A 20,074-nucleotide genomic window follows, 5' to 3' on the forward strand; every position below is an offset into this window, starting at 1 on the left:
AAGGGAGAAGAGCAGATACATTGAGTGGGAGTGTGGGGATAGCAGTTGGGACAATTTATTAATTTGGTTTCCATCTCATTCTCATAAACAACCTACAGCTGAGTGAATCTGCTTGTTGATCACTCTCTGCCTGCTGAGTGTTTCCCTGCACTAGGTCCTTGGTCCTGCTCCATGCTGCAGGCTGTCTCTTGCTGCCTTGCCTGCACCCAGCATCTCCACCTTGTCAGAGCTTGCTCCCACCTCAAGGTGATGAGCCCAAGCAGCTCTCTGCTTTGGTCCATGGGGACAGATGGGGTGACTGTGACTCTGCACCCTTCAGTCACTGCATTATCCTGTTTGCCCTTGGTCTGGAAACTGGGCTGGGGAATCACATATCCTTCCCCAGCTGACTTGTTACAGAAGGAGAAAGAAAATTGTTTTTCTCTCCCTAGCTCAGATGTCCTTCAGAGACATCCGTGTGAAGCAGATGCCACTCGTGGGACCTGGAAAGCAGGGAGGGTGAGTGGGGCAGGTCAAAGCCCTGTGTGGTGCTGTGTAAGGAAAGACAAGATCTTGCATTTGTCCCCTTCCCACTGAATCTCTGGTAAATCATGTCCTTGCCTGCTGCTCTAATCACTGATTACATGCCGTTTGCCTGTTGCGCTACAGCTGCTTTCTTAATTAATATCATTTTAAAGGGTGGGCTTGGCACGAAGGAGACAAGCTGTTTTGAACTCCAGTAAACACATTTTGTATGTGATCATCCCAAGCAATTCCTGCAGCCTTTCTGTAGTGAGAGGGCAGAAAGAACCACGAGTTAATGAACTGTGTTTTAACCACCTGATGCTGGTCAAAGCTTTGATCTATCAGGTTTAGGGCTGGGTGGAGGAGGGGAGGTAGAGCGCTCTGCTACGCTCCCCAGTACCACCAAAACTGTTAATCAGCCTGCTCTGCAGTCTGCTGCAGAGTTTGCTTTATTAAAGCTCCCTGCTGCCTGCACACGTTCACTGGCACAGACATCGAGAGACGAGCAAACACTTCCCCGAGTGCAGCGCGCTCGCTGCTGCATTGCAGCGCTTGCTGCCAGGAAGCGATGGGGGTAGGTAATCGCAGGGGGAGACCTGGGTCCTCCCTCGGCTCGCCTGCATGTGCAGTCTCCTGGATTTCTCTAACAGGGGATGCAAGGAGAGCTGGCAGCAAAACATGCTTTTTAGGGTTCTCTATCCAACTCCTGAATATCTGGAGAGCATTGCTTGTACTTGTCTCAAATATAGTCTATACTGCTTAATGTGGTTTTTGTTCACAGTTACTCTAAAAACCAAAAAAAATAATTTCCTTTGAGATACTCGAAGGGGTAAGCATAATTTTATTTGTTATTGTTATAAACTTACCTTGCCTCTGCCTAGAGGCCCTCTCTAAGGCTGAGGATGCCATTGTGCTGTTGAAGTATTCAAGTTAAATTCTGCTGCCTTTCAAGGACTGGCAGCCTGAGTATTACAGGCTTTTTGGTTTTCCTATAGGTTGTCTCATAAAGAAGATGGAACAGGATTAAGTCACTTTTGGAGGAAATTGTAGGTGATTCAGTAATTTCCTTTGTCCCCTCCTACCCCCCTTCCCCTCCCATCCCCCTTAGGTTTTTTTTCCTTTTCTTTATTTCTTCTGTGACAACACAGAAATATTTTATTATTTCTTGGGGTTTAACAGCAAATAGCTGCTCTGTTTTGTAATATCTGTAACCACATTGGATTTGTTGTTTTTAACAGACAATTTTTTTCTGGAAGAAAGCTGGTATTTGTTTAAGAATTGTTAGGCATTGCATTTCTAATCTGTAAATATGCATGTGGAAATTTGATTATAATAATTTTGTTCATTGTGAACAGCTGATTCAGGATTTCTTAGTTGCCCTTGTATTTTTCAGGTATGTATCTCAGCTGCTCTTTTCTTTTGTGAAACAAGGATGGCTCAGATTTCTTCTCCTTACGTGTTTCCTGGTGATACAGTGCTGCAGTCTCTGCCTTACTCAGCTTATGTCTGATTGCAGAGCATTTAGTAAAAGAATTCAAATGCAAGTTTTAGATTTGGAGTTAACCATCTATACTTGTATAGATACATCTATATCTATATAGATACATCTATATCTATAGATGTTAGATGGTATACCATCTAGCATCTATATCACCATTAGACTTGGCTTTGTTAGAAGATGTCATCTGAACAGCACAGATAGTCTAATAAGGAGAAATTAATCTTCAGGCCTATGTGAAGGTGGGCTTGCATCAGTCTGAATCAAGAACTTGTGGCTTGGTAGAGTTTGGGGAAAGGAAATTTTCTTTCCGCTGAAAAGCCAGGATATATCTGTGTAAGTGTGACATCTGTTGCAGCACTGCTTACTGACAGTCTTCTGGGACAAGCTGGCCAGAAGGACTGGATATTGTGGGAATTAAAGCTCGGTGTTCGTATGGCAGCTTAGCTGTTGAGTGCACACGCTCTGAAGGAAAAACATGTTTTACCTAAAATGATCGACTGGGGCTGGATTTCTGGAGCTGTTGAAAAAAAATCTCTTGACTGGTGGGAGTCCTGGCTTCCAGGTGCTTCCAAAAGCAAAGTCTCATTGTCAAGATGAAGGCTATGACAAAAGAAACCAGATATTATTTTAACCTTCCACATCAGAATTTTCATATGGCTAAAACAAGGATGACACCTTTAAGGAATGGTAAGGGTTAACATAAAGGTAATGTTAACATAATGTATTATACCTTCAAGGAAGACATTGGTAAGTTACATAGTTGTTATGCTGTTAGTGGCCATTTTGGAGCAATTTTTCCTCGTTGTTTAGATCCTACTTTAATTCACTTCTTCCAGTGACCCTTTCAGTGTTAATCCACCACACAGAAGCGTTGCAGTTTTAATTAAAAAGGAAATCTCTATCTCACTGAGCTTAGTCTGCCATCTGATCATGCGGTATGGTTTACAGACAGTATTATCTGTCTAATTTGCATCATAAAACCATGACTTAAGCAAGGCAGAAGACATGGGCAACCCCCAGCAAATAATGCTGCTCTAACCAAAACATTACATGTTTTAAGCAAAACTCGACTGCAAGAATGGAGATGTGTGTCTCACATAGTGCTGCACACAGGGGGGTTACAGGGGCACAGAGAGCTCAATGGGATACCTCTTTAAAATAAAACCTGTAGACTGAGTTTGGAGCAGCTCCTGAAAATATATGCTCCAGCTTGACAACAAGATTGGATTTTGGGGTGGGATTTACTGGATTAAATTTTTTGGCTTCTGGTATAATGAAGGCTAGTGGTGCCTACTGACCTTTAAAACCTGTGATCTTAAATACTGGCAGTTGTTCTGTTCCCTGTCGCTCGGAACTTCATTAATTAAATTGAGTGGTAAGCTGCAAGGCTATGAACTGTCCTGAGGGCCTACACGTGACAAAAATTCACACTGGGCTGGGGAGTGTCCCCAAATCCCATTCCAGCAGGTGATCAGCAGAAGTCCACAACTGGGCAAAAATCTCCTTTTCATTGTCCTTACATTTGGATTGAGGTAAAGCAGCTGTCCCAGGGCAGTATGGGCCTGAAGGAGCGCAGTAACACCAGCCTTGCTGCTCAGCTCCCAGCTGCACTGGCACATCAAGGCAGCAAACATAATCTGGGAGTCCCTGAGTGACAACAGAGCCATACAGAACTATTTTTTGCATTATTGTCAGATTTTTAAAACATTGTGGGAAGAAAGCAGGGGGGGAAGGGAGCGAGAAACAGGATCTTGTATTTCTTATTAGCAGAGGAAGGAGGGAGGTATGAGATCTGTGTTACTCTGTGAGCTCTTTACCTCAGAGGAAGGTGAACCCCACCTGGCAGAAATTAAATGTTAATGTATCAAATTATGTCCAAAAGCACATAAAGCTCAAGGGACACCTTATGATACCCTTTGAAAACAAGATCTAATTTAATTCATTTGCATATCCTGATACCCAATACTGCAAATCGGCATCGGAGGGTTAATGCACTGCTACCATTAGTCTCCCTTGAGCTTATTGGAAAACTGTAGTCAACAAACTGCAGGCACTGAATTGAAGTGTCTGGGCAGGGAAAACCAGATCAAACTACATCGTCTTAATTGTGACCCATTTTGGGATGCAGAAGGGTGGCAGTAACCCTTGGTGGAAAGAAACAGTAAATTGATTTTGCTGAGAACCTCATCAATCACTGGTCACAGTGACCCATGGATCATTAATCTCATTAAAAACTTCAGCCTCATGGCAAAAGTAACAGCAGACACACTAAAAGCGTGCAAATTAGATATGCTTTCACAAATGCGAATGGCTCTGGCTGGTGTCCCTGAGGAGAACTCCATTTCTAAATTGGGCAAACTTTTCACTGACTCCAGCTGAACTTCAGCCATTTACTCTGTGTCCGATGGCATCTTTAGGAGCTGTGAAAACTGTAGGGAAGGTATGTGGTCTGTATGTGAGTCATGTTTATGTACTCAGTTCAGGGAAGGGAGAGCTGAGCATTGGGCATGGGTCATGCCCTCTTAATGCTGTGACCTTCCTGACAGCCAATCTCTCAGTTGCCTGTGTTCTTTAGGTGAGGTGATGCCAAAAGAGTCTTGGAAACTGCCGTGGTTCTGGCCCAAATCAGTGGGAGGATATGACCGAGGCACTGTGTTATTTGATACCATCCTATGTCATGGGCTGGGGAAAAGGGCTCCCTGAGAAGGGACTTCTGAGAAGAAGGGGTGTGGTTTCCAGTTGGGAACAAGTGTGGCAGATGGAGAAGTTGAGGTGGGCTGCCACTGGCTGTGGCGCTGTCAGCTTGGGCTCAGTGAGCATCTTGCATGTAAATCACCCTCTTTTTAAACACACTTTTGTTATTAACATTGTTGCTGTTACTGTTCATTTTCTTATCCCATTGCTGTTTCCAGTAAATTGTTCTTATTTCAACCCATGATTTTTCACATAATTGTCAACTTCATCCCTGGAGCAGGAAGTGGGAGGGAAAATGGGGGAGCAAGTGCTTGGCATCTTGTTTGGGTAAGTCTCGAGAGAGGCTGTGACAGCAACACATTGACAGTACATAGGCAGCACTGATTTTCTGTGTGTCTGTGAATCCAAGGAGTTTGCGTTTTCTTGGAGGATGATATATATCAAAGAGTATAGTCAGTTGGTCATGTTGGTCCTTTCAAATGCAGCAGAGCCTGTTGTATCACCAAGATGCAGGTTTTGCTGTCATCTGTAGAGTTGTAAGAGCATGCATGCAGTTGCCAAAACTGTTAATGTGCACAGTACAAGCTGCAAAATTTGTACTTGTTCCTCTCAGAACTTGTGAACACAATCCATGGCTCTGAGTGCATCTGTAGTCAGATGGCACTTGGCCCTGCTCTTCCAGTCATCTACGTGTGACCATATCAGCCCTGCTGAAGCAAGCCAAATAGAAAGTTTAGAAAGGTAAGTGTGTTTGAGAGGGTTGCTCTCAGGGATTTGCACACCCCAGACACTACCTACACAGACCAGGACACATTCACTTCCTCCTCCCAAGAATGTTCTCCAATGCCCCTAGACTCAAGCACAAATCTCACTCAGCTGTGCTTACCAGCCTCCCAGTTTGCCTGAAGACCTAGGGAGCTCTATATCAATCCTCTTATTATTTGACTGCTTGGGATTTTTACCGAAAAAAATCTAAAAGCTTTTTGGGTGAAAAAAGTATTTCAGAGCTGCAATAGTCAGCACCTCCAGGATCTCCACATATCACATAACTGAGGCTAGTTCATGCTGTGAGTCTGGCCTGCAGCAGTAAGTACTTCGACTTCAAATTCATCCAGACAAAGGCTGTGCATGTCGAGAGCTGTGATGCCAGTGATGATGCTAGAGCAGCTTGGCTGATGTGCCTCCATCTATCATGAAATACACCAGCTTGGGACCCATGTGCCATAACAGCAAGCTGCATGTTGCACTGTCACCTAGGACTCGAGCATCTTGCTGGGTCTGAGAGGTCTGGGACTTTAACAAGCCTTGCAACAGATGAGACTCTCTGAGGCCATTCATTCACCACTTCCATTTTCACTGCCATGCTCAGGACAAGTGGTGGGGCCCCAGGCATGAAGCCATGTTTCAGGCAGTGCCTGTGGCTCTGGTAGGTGTCTTGTCTGAGTTATACTTACTGAAGAGGTGAGAGCAATAGGATGTGTTTAGGTACAGCTCTGCTTAGGAAAGATTCACTCTGTGATTCAGCCATTCTCCAGCAGAGGTGGGCAGCTCAGGGGTCAGGACAAGAGACTCACCTCACCCTGTGCCTTGGGTACTGCTAACATGCACACACACATGAGCAGCCTTTTCCAGCAGCAGCCTCCTGCCCTTGTTTGCCGACAATGGCATTCAGACCCTGCAAGCGCATCCATATAACAACTTGCTATGTCACAGCTTGGCTGACAGTTAAGAGTCAGGAATATAATTGGGGCAACAAACACCATCTGGCCAAGACTGGCTCTAACAGGCATCTGTGTGTAGCCATCCATAGCCCTAGTCTGAGCTGGCTCTGTCAGCACCCCAGTGCATGGGGTTTTCTGTGGTAGGACTAACATGGTGTATTGAGGAGGCAATGGCAGCAGATATGGTCAGAGCAGAAGCAAGCTTTTGTCGCAGCTTCTGCACTCCTTCATTTGGCTTGGTCACCTCACCAGGAGGATGCTAATGTGGTTATTTGCCATGCCTGGGGCAAGTGCATTCTGACATCGGTGTTGGGAGAGTGAGGAGAGGCTCACCTCCAGTTGCAGACTGCAGTGGAGGCTGATAAGATGCCAGGTTTCTTCCCAGAGCACTGCAGTGTGGTCACGGTTTGTGTGTTCCTGAGGGACACAGGCCATGGGCTTGCTCCAGGTATGAGCTGCAAAGACAGTGTGAACAGGGCTTTTTGTCTCCTTCATAGCAGGGTCACAGGACACACTGGTGTGTTTGAACAGTGTGCACAAACCCAAGGCTCAGCCATGAGGGCAGGGGAGCATACCAGATCATTGCTTCTTAGACTGTTGAGTTAAATGTGCAATGCCTAATGTTAATATTAACCTATATACTGAATGGTTTGGAAAGTACCTGTTTGTACCGAGCTCTCCCAACTGAAACGTTTCAACTGCAGTGTTCTCAGCACAGAATTCATTATTCTGAGCCTTGCTTTCCCAGTTAGCTGGAAAGAGCCTGATTGTTTTTACCCTTTCAATGATATTTTAGCTCCTGTAATAGCTTTATCTGAGATAGATTGATGAGCAGAAATTTCTTTTAAAATGCTATGAATATGGACAGATTACACATTCTCTGTGAATGAAACTTCTCATGTAATTGGTGTGAATTGAGGGAGAGCCTTTTCAAACTGCATTAGTAATGCAGTTAGTTCTCTCTTCTGACTGATACAATATACATCTGTCATACAAGAGCATAACACTGAGCTGTGTACTTAATTAAATGTGAATATGCAAACATGAACTCAGACCAAACTCAGCGTCCTGAATTCTACTTACACCTCAGCATGAACCCAGGGTCTCTGTCATGTAATTTTGACTGTTCCAGATGCCTGTCTCAATGCCTTCCTGATTAAAGAGCACAAAATATGATCCCAAACTATTGCCAGTAACCTGGACAGAAACTGCATAGCTCACAGATACACCATGACTGAGCCTGTGGTCAGACTGGCGCTTTCACCTCAGTACTGCTGGTTTCATTTATAGCTTGCAGAATATCTGCCCTGCTTTCACAGATAATACACCATGGCGTTAAAGAGCTTAGGGAAAATATACTTTGTAAGAATAGATGGAGAACACTTAGGTTGTTTTGTTCAGAGAAAAGTTGACTGAGGAAAAAAGGAGAGCTGTGTTCAAACATACAGAAGGCACTGCAGAGAGGAGGGGATAACCTGTTTGTTACATATGCTGTGAGCAAGACAATAAGCAAGGTTCTTGAATTGCTGTAAGGTAGAAAAAGGCAAAAACTTCTTGTCAATAAAGAGGTAGGGGATGGAAACCACTTATGAGGAGGGCATGGAGCTTCCACCATTTCCCCAAACGCTGTTGGGCCTGCCATTGGCAAAGGCAGGGCATCGACCAGCACAAGCTGAGACAGGCAGGGTGAGAAAGGGGAAGAGACTCAGCTCCTCGAGCAGATCTCAGGGCACCATGAGCAACAGCAGAGAGGCTCACTCCCTCTAGCTCCTCCATTAATGGGGTTGCATAAGTATCTGCCACAGATACAACTCGTTCAAATTTATTTTCAAAGCACAATCATTAAATTGCAGAGCTGAGAGCAGAGGGCAGGTAAGCTAGTTCTTAGTTATCTGTGCTGCCCACCACACCACAAATACCCCCATTCTCCTGACACACAAAATTAAGCTAGGCTGAAAATGACTTTTCACCTCAGTATGGTCTAACATAGCTGTGTTAGCAGCAGCAGCCCCAAGTCCTAGGGGACCAGAGGAGACCTTAATTAGGAGGTGTGGCTTTTTCTGGAGAGAAGTGATTTGGCAGGTTAGAAAAGTATTCAAAGTGTCCTCTCATGGATGCCATCACGAGCAATAAGTGATCCTTGTGCCCCGGGTTTGTAAGCGGGTCATATTTTCGCGATGTCAAGCATGCTGCTGTCTTTTCTGCAATAAATCTCACCTAATCAAAACAAGTCAGAGCTTATCTAATCCCCTAGCCAGAGATATTTCTGTGGTGGCTACAGAGCCAGGTTTCCTAGCAACCTAAAAGGCATTAGACAGGGCTTTGTCGACATTTATCTGTTACACACAAAACCCCCTGTTTGAATAATATCATGGGTGTAACATCCACTGACAAAAGCCAGGAAATTCAGAGCTGGGGCTGATTTTCTATCCTTGCCTCTCATCAGGCTGAAAAACAAAAGGCACAGTCATGTGAGTGATGCGCAGAGCAAACCAACCTTTATGTTTCCTGGCTTTCTCCCAATCGAGATGCCATTCAAATGAGGTGCTTGGTATTAATTTCCTCTGTTTAAGACAGGTTTAATGCTCACATTAGGTAGCATGTTGGCAGTGCTGCCATTTTCTCCATGGGCTACCATTTTTCCTTGGAGTGGTCAACTGGAGTGAGGAAAGAGATACCCCAGCTCCTCTGAAACCTTTGGTTTCTCCATGGTGAAACCAATTTTCAGAGCTGTGGGTTCACAGGTGAAGGCTGCAAGCCTGCTCTATGCAGGGCCACCATGGCATCCTCAGGAGATCACTGTTAGCCCAGGGTGGAGCCAGTGAGGATACACAGGTTAAAAACACTCCATCTTCCTGCTAGTGCCCAACTCTAGGTACAGGAAGATGATTTTCAAAGGTTTCAAGGGATTCTTGAAATGGATCTTGGAATGGATATTTTTTTCAAGCATTTTGAAAACAAAAGGTCAGGGGAAAAAGATTTAATGTAGGTTTTTTTTTCACAGACTAAAAATACACTGAGGACTGATGAATGGTCTGAAAAGTGATACTTCAGTAACGTCCTTTATTCCTTCACTTGTGGCAATAGCAGTGTTTGAAATCTTACAGCTTGAAGTTTGTGGAGAAGACTGATGGATGAAGGGATAGAAGAACAGCCGTTGCTGCTGATTGTCACTTCAAATCCTTTGGGGAAGAGTCTTCTGGAAGTGAATGGGAATTGATCACTTTTCTGCAGACTTCTTGAGTCATCTCACAGAATTTAACAGAAAATAATTATTTCACTTCAAGTTGATATAATGCGGCTTAAAAGTGCTTGAAGATAAAATAGGTGTTCATTTAGACAATCTAAGTTATCAGCTGGGATAAATTACCTCTGAATTCTGTGCAATTCTATATGTGTGACATCTCTAAATAGGTAGATTTTCATATGTGTATTTGCACTGCCTTAGTAGTTCCATCTCTGGGGCTTTCACGAAAAGATGACAGCCATCTTTACATTTGCTTGAGGCCTGACTGAAGGGTTTATCTCCATGTAAATTTTCCAGCCCAGCTGTGAAACCTCTGAAATGGATGGTAAAGAAAGTTTTGATGAAACTTAACTATAGTTGGGTACTCCGCTGCTGTAAGGGAAAATCCGCCAGTCGCTGTCAGTGGGTGAGCAGCTGGGCTTTCATCCCTCCATTCTTCACTGTAATCTTCATTAACATAAGAGTTGGTGTTTTGCTCCCCACACATGGATTCCATACGCAGGGATAAAGGCATGGGTACAGGCTTCTCTGCTGACCACAGCCAGCACCTCTTTAGCCAGCATAGCGTGAATATAAACGTTACATACACCACAATGGAGAGGAATTAACTATGCACACTATCACTTTCAAGCTTTTGAAAGAAACAGAAGCAGAAGGAGGTTCTTGCATTTTCTGCCGACATCATCTTTACTGTCCATCCATTTGTTCCCCATTTAGCCTCCCCACTGGCAAAGCCTCTATTATGTGCTGAAAGAGCAGACAATGGGAGCCCACTACGCCTGGCAGTGCACGCATTGTTCCATGGGCTCCCTATAGAAATCCCTGTGTTCGCATGACCCGTTTTCCAAAGTTTGGGTTTTTTCTTTCCCCAAGCGGGAGGGTAAGAGGAAGAGGGACAGTGTCTCACAGCTCTGTGCAGATTAGTGGTATGTCGATGCCTATGTATTGAGATGGATAAAATAGCCATAAATTTTTCCCAAAGTGCTTTTTTGTAATGCATGCATGACCTCACTTAACAAGCTTAAAATATCTAGTGAACACTGAAATGAATGGAGAGTGTGGGAGGGGGGGCAAAACTAGCAGAGATAATTGAATACACTTAGCAGTCATAGCAGCTTTACATAGCTGTATCATATTCTCTATGGATAACACAGCTGGGACAATATGGTTAGAGCTTTAAAATATCTAGGGATTTCTGTCTTAAGATAGTTATCAATAATTGCAAACTTAAACATTAAATATTTTTGGCTTTGTTAAAATATATACTTCTTTATCTAATGCATGATAAAATGTGGTAAAATAGAGAACATTCTCCTTTTGGCATTTCTTCAGGACTCAGGTAAGCAGGAAGGATCTCTGAGTGGGGCTGTCTAGGAACTAAAATCTGTCTTGGGGAAACCACAGGCTGCCAAAGGCAGGTAAATTAAAACACAGAAGTCCCTCAGATTGACAGCATTTGAAATGCCAAAGGAGAACAAGGAGATGGGTTGCTATAACACAGGTTCATATCACCTGTGAAACTGGTAAAGTCCTTCAGCACTGGAGAAAATCTTGCCAAATTAAATCATAAGTTTCTGCTGCATTCCAACTGAGCCAAAATTTGCACCCTTGCCCTAGTTCTGACTAGGACCTGAAACCTACAGACTGCAGCAACACATCCATCCTCAGCTCACACCTAATTAACTGCTTAATTAGAGCAGCACTGAGGAAAGTCTGCTCTTTGTTTTCCCTTTCTCTCTGGTGCCTGCTGCCACTTGTAGCAGCCCAAAGCTCTTTGGGTGGCTGAGCTTTCCTGGTCACGCATGGCAGGTTCAAGGTGAAGGTCACTTCTGCTGGGCTTTTCCTCTCTCTTCTGAGATAATTGACCTTGATGTCAGCATGCAGCTCCTCCCCAGGTCACACCACTCGCACTGCAGCCAGTACCTCAGCCAGAGCTGGAGACTAATGCACGGCTGTTTAATTTGGAAGAGCAATATGAAGGTCGCTGAGGAAGGTAATGCTGTCCTGTTGATTGAACATGTGGACAAGGGCACGACAAAAGCATAATCTGCTTTGTTGGGAATGCGATAAACCAGGTTTATGTGGGCAGTTGGCAAGCAGTACTTCTGAGTGTTACTCCATCCGATAATCCAGGCAGCAGAGCACTTATGTATCCTTCTGGTCTGCTAATATGGCTTGAATCTAAAGATTAGGTAATTTTCATATTTGTAGGGGTTTTTTTAAAACAGTATTATTTATTTCCTACTTGTTTTTTACTTATGAAATTCTTTTTTCTGTAACCGAGCAAAGGTAGTCTAAGAGGAAGATTTCTGATATTCCAAGGGACAACCCCTCCTTTTGCATCCAGAGTGAAATGTCCAGAAACCCCAGAAGATTCACTGGTTTGCAGACAGACTCAGAGCACTGCTGCATGTAAGCATGTGGCTGGGGAGTTCCTCATGTGAGACTCATCACACACATGGAGCCCAGGTGGTGTGTGGCTGGGCAGTACATTTGCTATAAATATCTCTCCAGTCCAGGTGTCACAACATATACCAGGGAATTTAGGTCTTGTAAAACAGCCCTGCACAACGTTTGCACACCCCTCTCTGCACCAGGGAGGTTGTGAGTGGGAAGGAAGGAGGTGGTTGTGTTGTTAAGGTATGATGGATGTGATCCAGAGGAGGCTTTGGCAGAAGACAGCCCTGTCTTCTTGCTCTTGGGATCAGGGTCCTGAATCAGAGCTGTGAGAGGGTTTGTGTGATTCAGCTGCTAGGCAGAGGGACACCTTTCTGACCAGGGAATGCCACATCTGTACACATATTTATTATCAGGTGTTTGGCAGCAGGTCAGACATAGAGACAGCTTAAACTAAGCATAAGACCAGAACTGTGAGGTTTACATCCAGGGACAACTGCTTAAACTGTAGTTATGACTACAGCTTAAGTTCCACAAGAAGATATGAACATATATTTATGAATAAAATTAGCCTAGAAATTAAAATTATTTTAGCCATGAGAGGAGTGAGATTCCAAAATAGTTTTCCAATGAGAGTAGAAGGGTTCAGAAGCAGTCAAAAAAGTCTGAGACTGAGATTTACATGATACAGTTGCTGAAATTTTTAGGGGCATAGGGCAAAGACTTAAAGGTATATTTCCACCCTATCTTCCCTGCTTCCTTTCATTTTGATCCTCTCTGTTACTCTAATTTCTCCTTCTCTTTTTTCCTGTTTCTTTTCTACTTGGATGACAGGCCGGAAAATCCTCTCTGTGCATTTTTTCTGTCATTGTTACATCCATTTGGTAGCACAAAGCAAAGGCAAATCCCATTCTGGTACATCTCAGGAGGGCTTATTAAAGTCTGCAGGCAGAGCCAGCGTGGGGCTGACCCTTGGGGCACAGGAGCAGGGGCTGGAGGAGGCCATGAAGCCCTGGTGACACAGTAGAGTCCTTGCCCTCCTGGTGCATGGCTGGTTCCCCTTGCTCTGTGCCACAGACACGCTCATGCCTTGGCAGGGCATTCAGATTCAAAGCACTTGATGTCTGCTTGGGAAAGCTGATGACACAGTATCTACCCGAGAAGACTGTTGAGGGGTAAGATTCATTTAGGGGGTGACGGCTGTGTTTCTGTGGAGCAGAAAGGTGCAAAATACAGCTATAGCTGTAGTGAACATCACTGTAAACAGAACAGTCTGTTTAATTGGAAAGGGAGAGGCTGACCAGATAACACTTCTTGGGGGGAAGGAGATGCCCTCAGGAGCCAGTGCCAGGAGCTGCAGGGCAGCTGCACCTTGACCTGCAATTGGCACTAGCTGTGAGTGCCCATCATTTTTGAAATCCAGACCTCCCATGCTCAGCAGGGCTGGTCTGAGGCAGAACACCAGCGCCAGGATTCCTGCAGTGTACCACTGGCACTGTCACAGTATGCCAATCAATCCTGCAGCTACCTCTAGACTCTGAAAGGGAGCTTGCAGAGAGCAACTTGTTTTAGCATATAATAAATCCAAAGAGGGGCTCTTTGGCAGGGGGCATAATGCTTCCTGGCTCTGGCTGCTTCAGCTGCACTTGTGCCCGCTTGCAGTGACTGTATTTCGCAGCTTGCAGAAGAGTTGCTTGTCTTTCCCTACATGTTTTTCTGAAAAAAGTGAGCATGTCTTGCAAGAAGTTTGGCCAGTTAATACAAAAGTGATTTAGATGCTAGTCAGACCTAGTCACTTTTTATTTCTATCGCACTATTGCAGCAGATGTTTGGGTCATGGGCAGCCACCTGGGAAGTTGCCACAGCTCTGTTAGTTGGCATCAACACCTCCCTTTCATAGAAAGAAAACTGTTGTTTTTCACTGTTTGGGCTTTAATTTGACAAGCCCCTCAGCTGTGTATCAGCTAGCTGCCATTGGTCATGCTCTTCCCTACATCCTGGCCATGGGACCCTGCCTCCTTTTCAAGTAGCTCCAACACTAACCAGCTCCAGTGCCCTGGCATTTCAGCATGCCTAATATTCACCTTCAGTTTTAGCAGGCCAAGGGGGACTGTTCAAATTCACGGGAGCTGGCCAGAGTACACCAAGCCTGAGGATTCTGCACTTAGGTGGGCTCAGGCTGATGAAGAACCAGCATCCAGGTGTTGCTCACAATCTGTGGGGAACAGATTTAAGGCATCCAGTGGCTTAATTCACCTTGTGTGTGATCCTGCTGTAGCTTTTCTTAATTACCACTACAATGAATTTAACTTCCTTCTGTGAAACCTGGTCATTAGAGATGATATGTCACCACAAACAGATCCTTCCCAGTACAGTATTAACAGCTGAGTGAAGGGGACTATTAGAACTATTGCAATTTTCTTCTCTTGATCAGTGTTCTGTGGGTTTTCCCTTTTTGGGAAAATAAGTTAATACTAATTAAGGTGAAAGCATAATACAAAGTGGAAACTTCTAAAGTGTCTGTCACTTGCATTTGTGCAAATTAAAACATCTCACATACAGCAAACCCAGGGCCTTTCTTTTCTTCCTGTAGATTTTGTATTCCACAACCAGCCTGTGGAGCAAGATGTGTGCTGTCGTCCTGCTCACTCTGATGCAGCCCATGCTCTGGTAATCCCACAGGACCTTGCAACAGGTTGGTATCCTACACTGGCAGCTGTTTCACCATCAGGTGCCTGGGGGAAGGGCTGCCAGCTGGAAGTACCTCTAACACAGGCAGGAGGATGTGACCAAGTGTCCTTTTGGCACCATGAACCCTCTGAGTGACTAGGCAATATTCAGAGCCTTTAAATCTTTAAATTTTTGGGTGTTTTTTTGTGGGGAGGGAGGTTTTTTTTGTTTATTTGCTTGTTTTGGTTCTTTTTGTTTTCCTTTTGAAGTTTCTGATGAGATTTAATTTTATAAAAAAGCATTTTTTTACAGCGAATGACCTCAGAATCTTGTTTGTCTAATTGTAGTAGGAATAAAAAACACCCAAGCCATTTTCACCACCTCAATCTCCCTGTATTCTGTGGCCATAGACTTTCCTGCTGGCTCCTTGGGGATGTTCTTGCAATGTGGCCCGTTGTTGTTTGGGCAGTTTTTCCCGTTTTTTCCCTTACACAGGCACACATCTAACTTGTGTTGGTTTTGGCCGGAGAATCCCTCTCTCAGCCCATCACTGGGCCCAGAGGGTGGCCCATTGCATTGGATGGCTCTTATCTCATTCCACAGAATTATAGAATGGATTGGGTTGAAAGGGACCTTAAAGGTTGTTCAGTTCCAACCCCCCCTGCCATGGGTAGGGACACCTTCCACTAGAAGGTGTTCAAAGCCCCATCCAACTGGCCTTGATCACTTCCAGGGATGTGGCATCCACAGCTTCTCTGGGCAATATTTTCAAGTGTTTCACCACCCTCACTGTAAAGAATTTCCTCCTAACATCTAATCTAAAACTCTCCTGTTTTATTTTAAAACCATTTCCCCTTGTCCTATCATGACATGCATTTGTAAAAGGTTTCTCTCTGCCTTTCTTGTAGTCCCCCTTTAGGTAGAGTTTATTAGGTGTTTCACTCTACAAAGGGTCTTAACTGAGCCTGAAGGACATTTTCTTAGTGTGTTAATCAGAATGATTTTGAGTAGGACAGATTAAAGCCTTCCAGTATTATTAGTTCTCTTGCAGCAATGGGTAAAGTATCAGATCTTAGAGAAACACTTATCAGCAGTAATGTACTTCTCATAAAAATCTGAGCCTATAAATAATGAAGTTCTTCCCTTTCTGGAACATCCTTGATTATCATAAATCCAGAGGGATAGTTACAATCTGCATGATATATCCATGCACATAACAAAATTTTTGCATGGTGCCAAAATATTCCCCGTAGTTGGAGGGATAATGTAATTAAAAAAAAAAGAAGAAATTGTCCAGCATGGTGGAAATCATCTGCTTAAAATGAATCATTATTGAACCAACTGCCTCAGGAGCAGAGAAAGAGTCAGCAGAGCCCATGTTCTGGGTGCTAATGACACTGCCTACTGATCTGGCAGAAATGTGGGCATTTATATCTCTCATATGTGGAAGGGCATGTCAGCTGATGAGAAAAAACAGCTGGTATTCTGTCAGGTTTGACCTGATGGATACCTGCCTAGAAGCTAACACGGTATCTGTGTGCTGGATACCCCTACCTGATGCCCAGACCATAGAATAATCTGTAATAACCTGACTTGTTGGTAAAGGACTTTATTTAGTGAGGCAGATTAAACATTGTGAGACAGAAGAGTGTGGAGAGGGATTCAGCAAATGTTTGTGGTAGCTCAGTGAACTACAGATATATTTTCCTGCAGACCTCATTGCTGCTCCATCCTGTCATCACATTCATGGATGCTCTGCCTCTCCATGCTTCCCTTCACTTCCATTGCCCACATGGCAGCAGAGTGTGGTGCCTCTTCAGTAAACCTCTGGACTTCTTAAGGCATAAACTTGCTGTTTTAGTTTGAATAATGTGGGCTCAGAATGAGCCATGGGTCTATAGAAGGTTTCCTGTGCTCTCCTGCCTATTCCTCATTGGATTGTAGGTTCACAAGTACAGTAGCATTAGAAAGGCCCATAACAAAGATGGTCTTCCCACTCTTTCCTGTTTACATGATACGGCTTATGTGTGAAGGGCAGAATAGTCTTTTTCCTCTCTGCATTCCCAGTACAAGACATTTATAAATGCATAGTGGCCACTTTAGTCTAATTTAGTAGTGTCTCTGCAGGAGGGAATGTGGAGCTGAAGGAGTCCACTGGGGCCTAAGAACACTGGGATCAATTCTTCACCTAATATACAGCTAAATAGGGTAATTCAGTTCACTTCCTTTTTTATCCTAGGTGTCTTTTGAAACTGGGGATGATGACATTTACGTAGATATAATGACACTTACATGGGTAGGACCACAGCAGGCAGGGATGGCTGCTGCAGCACTGGGATCTCTATCACTGCTCCAAGCTCACAACCACTGGCAGCAAGACAGGAGATTTCAGCCCAGGCTTTCCCACCTGTGCTTTTCCAGATGCCCACAGCTGTGCCTGCTGGCTGTGCTGGCTGCTCCAGGGGGTGTGCAGGTCTGTGCCACAGGCACTGCTGCAGCTGTGGCCAGGCTCATGTGCTGTGCTTGTTTTTGGGGTGCTGTGAGCTGCCTGGGGAACAGCATAGCCCAGAGCCTCTTTTAAGAGAAGCAAGAACCACTTACTAAAATTTCCTGGGCTGTCTTTTATCCCTTTCTCAAAAGAGAGAGGAATGTTTTGAAGAGGCAGAGCTGCTGCAGTCACTTGGTGTGTGTGTGACCTAGATAGCCTGGTATTTTGTCTGGTAAGGACACCCACCAGGCATCTAGGAGGACAAAGCAAGAAGAAGCACGGAAGGGCAACGCCAGTAATCTCCCACCAAGAAAATCTCACTCGTAATCCCCCGTGCTGAAATATTGCCTGGAACATGATTTATATTTGAGTTTGTGCTTATGATGTACTTGTAACCCAATAAAGTGCCTATTCTTCCCTTGAATCTGCACTTTGATTCTATTCTCTACCTAACAGTCTGTGCCAATGAGTTTCCCTGTCTAATTATTGATTGTGGGGAAAAATATTCCTTGAATTACCAAACATTTCATTTGCTGAATATCCTCTGAATCTCTGCTAAGAATATTCTCTTTTCTGTATCAGTTCTACAGGACCTTGAAAGGATACCATATGCTGTATGGATATTTCAGTATTTTATTTTCCTTTGGAGCCCTAGCATTGAAATTATATATGGTAATTTTTTTAAAAAACAAGTAATATATTTTCTACCATCATCATGTCTTGCTCAAACTAGAAGAAAAAAAATAAACTTTTTTAACTTAAAATCAGAGACTCATAGAATAATTTAAGTAGGAAAGGCCTAAGTCACAAACTTTCATTTTTTTTCCTGAGCTCCAGCCACAGCTCTCTTGAGCAAGGTCACCAGCTCATCTTTTAGCACATGTGGACCACATGAAAAATCTGAATTCGTCCTCTGGTGAACCTGCTTGGCTTCTTTCTCAGCTAACCTATGTCTGCTACAAGTACACACAAATTCATATGAAAAAATCTCTATTCCTTCTGATGAGACTGGTGGCATGTTTTGGCAATTAACTAGTCCTGAAGAGTCAAATGATGAAAGTAACTAGTTTTGATTGATTCACCTGGTTTTATATTACTAAATTTTGAAACTTTTCAGAGACTGAAGATATAAATGAATGTACTATTAGATTTTTACCTGTTTGATCTTCCATCTTGCCTTAACTGTTGACTTCTATTGTATTATATTCAGTCCCTAGTTCAAGTACATGCCTACATGGTTCAAGTACATGCCTACAGCATTGAATCACTTCCTTAAGGAGAAGACACATTTCAGATCTAGAATTAAGTCAGTGTGACTAGAAGTCCTGAATATATACTGCATTTGGATTTCATCTGAGTTTGCTTCTTGCAAATATTCCTTTCCCGTACAGGTTTTTATCTTATTCACTCACATGGACTGGATATTTTCAGTAGCTGCTTGGAAAACAGGGCTGGAGCAGATCTAAGGCTGAGATTCAAGAACTTTCCAGTGCTTTTGCCTAGTGAAGACAAGGAGCTAAAGAGCAGGGACTAATTTATTCAACAGTGATTATAAAAACATTTTATTCTCTGCCCATAGTTAACCAATTCACTCAGAAACCACAGAAGCAGGAATTTCTGATGTGAAAACCTTTGGGTTCTCTGCGTGTCTTATGTGCAAACTGCAGGGCAGAAATTAGGAAAAACTGACACTTGCGTGAGAGTTTCAGGTACTGACTGCCACATACACTTCAAACTTAAATAACCATATTTTTTCTGCTTCAGAGGCTGACTTTGGATGTCCTTGAAGTCTGGTATTATGCATTCTGGCAGGCAAGTGGAGAAATGAACCAGATGCAGCAATTTAGTCATATAGGGAGGTTTCTAGTAAATTTTGCACAACGGGGTAGTGACAGTGTACTTAGTAAAGCCACATGCCTTTGTAAAAATAGTGCTATTGATTTTCTTAGTGTGTGTATCAAATGTTAGCACATTCATTAGAACAGCAGCCTTCCAAACACTGCTGTAGAGCAAGCAGCAGGCCTGGAGTCAATATCCATCTGAATACTGGCTCGCTTTCAAAGGGCAAATTAATATTAGGGCATTGACTTTTCATGTTAGAGAGGAAAGATTTTAAAGGGAGCATTTATCAAATAGAGTTAGGCAAGATTTAACAAATACAGCTAGGCTGCAGGTCCTATTTGAGCAGGCAAAGATGTGTGCATGCTACTGTGTACAGCACTAGCAAAAAAACATAATGCATGTTTATACATATATGTATGTATATATGTATGTATATATGTATATATATATATATATATATTAAAAAAAAAAGTGGAAGATATTAATCTAAGGAAACTTTCAGTTCTAAATCCTGTGTGAGTATATTGAAATATCACTGAGTAGGAATGTAATGTATTACAATGATTAAATAAATACTGTGTCTGTGTCCTCATAATGTAACTTCTTGTACAGTGCTGTGAACAAAGCAGCACATTAGTCCAAATATAACCTTGGCTGGCAGTAGCTTTACAGGAACTAAATACAGTCTACTGAGTCTGTTGAAAAAGAGCTAACATAATAAAATCAACCTTTTATTGTCTCTCCTTGTAAGGATGAGAGGTGAAGGAAGATGAGCAAAGATCATTCCACTTCTCATAAATTTACTATGAATTTGGGATTTGCCTGTTCTTAGTGTTTCCTTTTTGTATCTGTTTGTGCAATCATTCAAACTTTCATGGTTCCTGAGGAAAGGTCCTGTGGAATGTGTTTGGTACTTGTTGTGCCCATCTGCACTCTTAATTTGATTGTGTATTCTTAAACCCATGAGGATGAACATGTCTCTGGGGAACAAGAGGTCTCATTATCAGGTC

The 20,074-nt window shown here is 43.4% G+C and overlaps 1 long non-coding RNA gene across 1 annotated transcript; it reads left to right on the forward strand.

The window, feature by feature from the left end:
• The first annotated feature begins 791 nt into the window (after positions 1 to 791).
• LOC119702094 lies at positions 792 to 19,484 on the forward strand. Its single transcript, XR_005257247.1, has 3 exons — positions 792 to 1,078; positions 14,658 to 14,759; positions 18,614 to 19,484. It is a non-coding gene; the product is annotated as an uncharacterized LOC119702094 (long non-coding RNA).
• Positions 19,485 to 20,074: the final 590 nt, after the last annotated feature.

Source organism: Motacilla alba, chromosome 5 (assembly GCF_015832195.1).
Source record: "Motacilla alba alba isolate MOTALB_02 chromosome 5, Motacilla_alba_V1.0_pri, whole genome shotgun sequence".
In the NCBI taxonomy this organism is placed as follows: domain Eukaryota; kingdom Metazoa; phylum Chordata; class Aves; order Passeriformes; family Motacillidae; genus Motacilla; species Motacilla alba.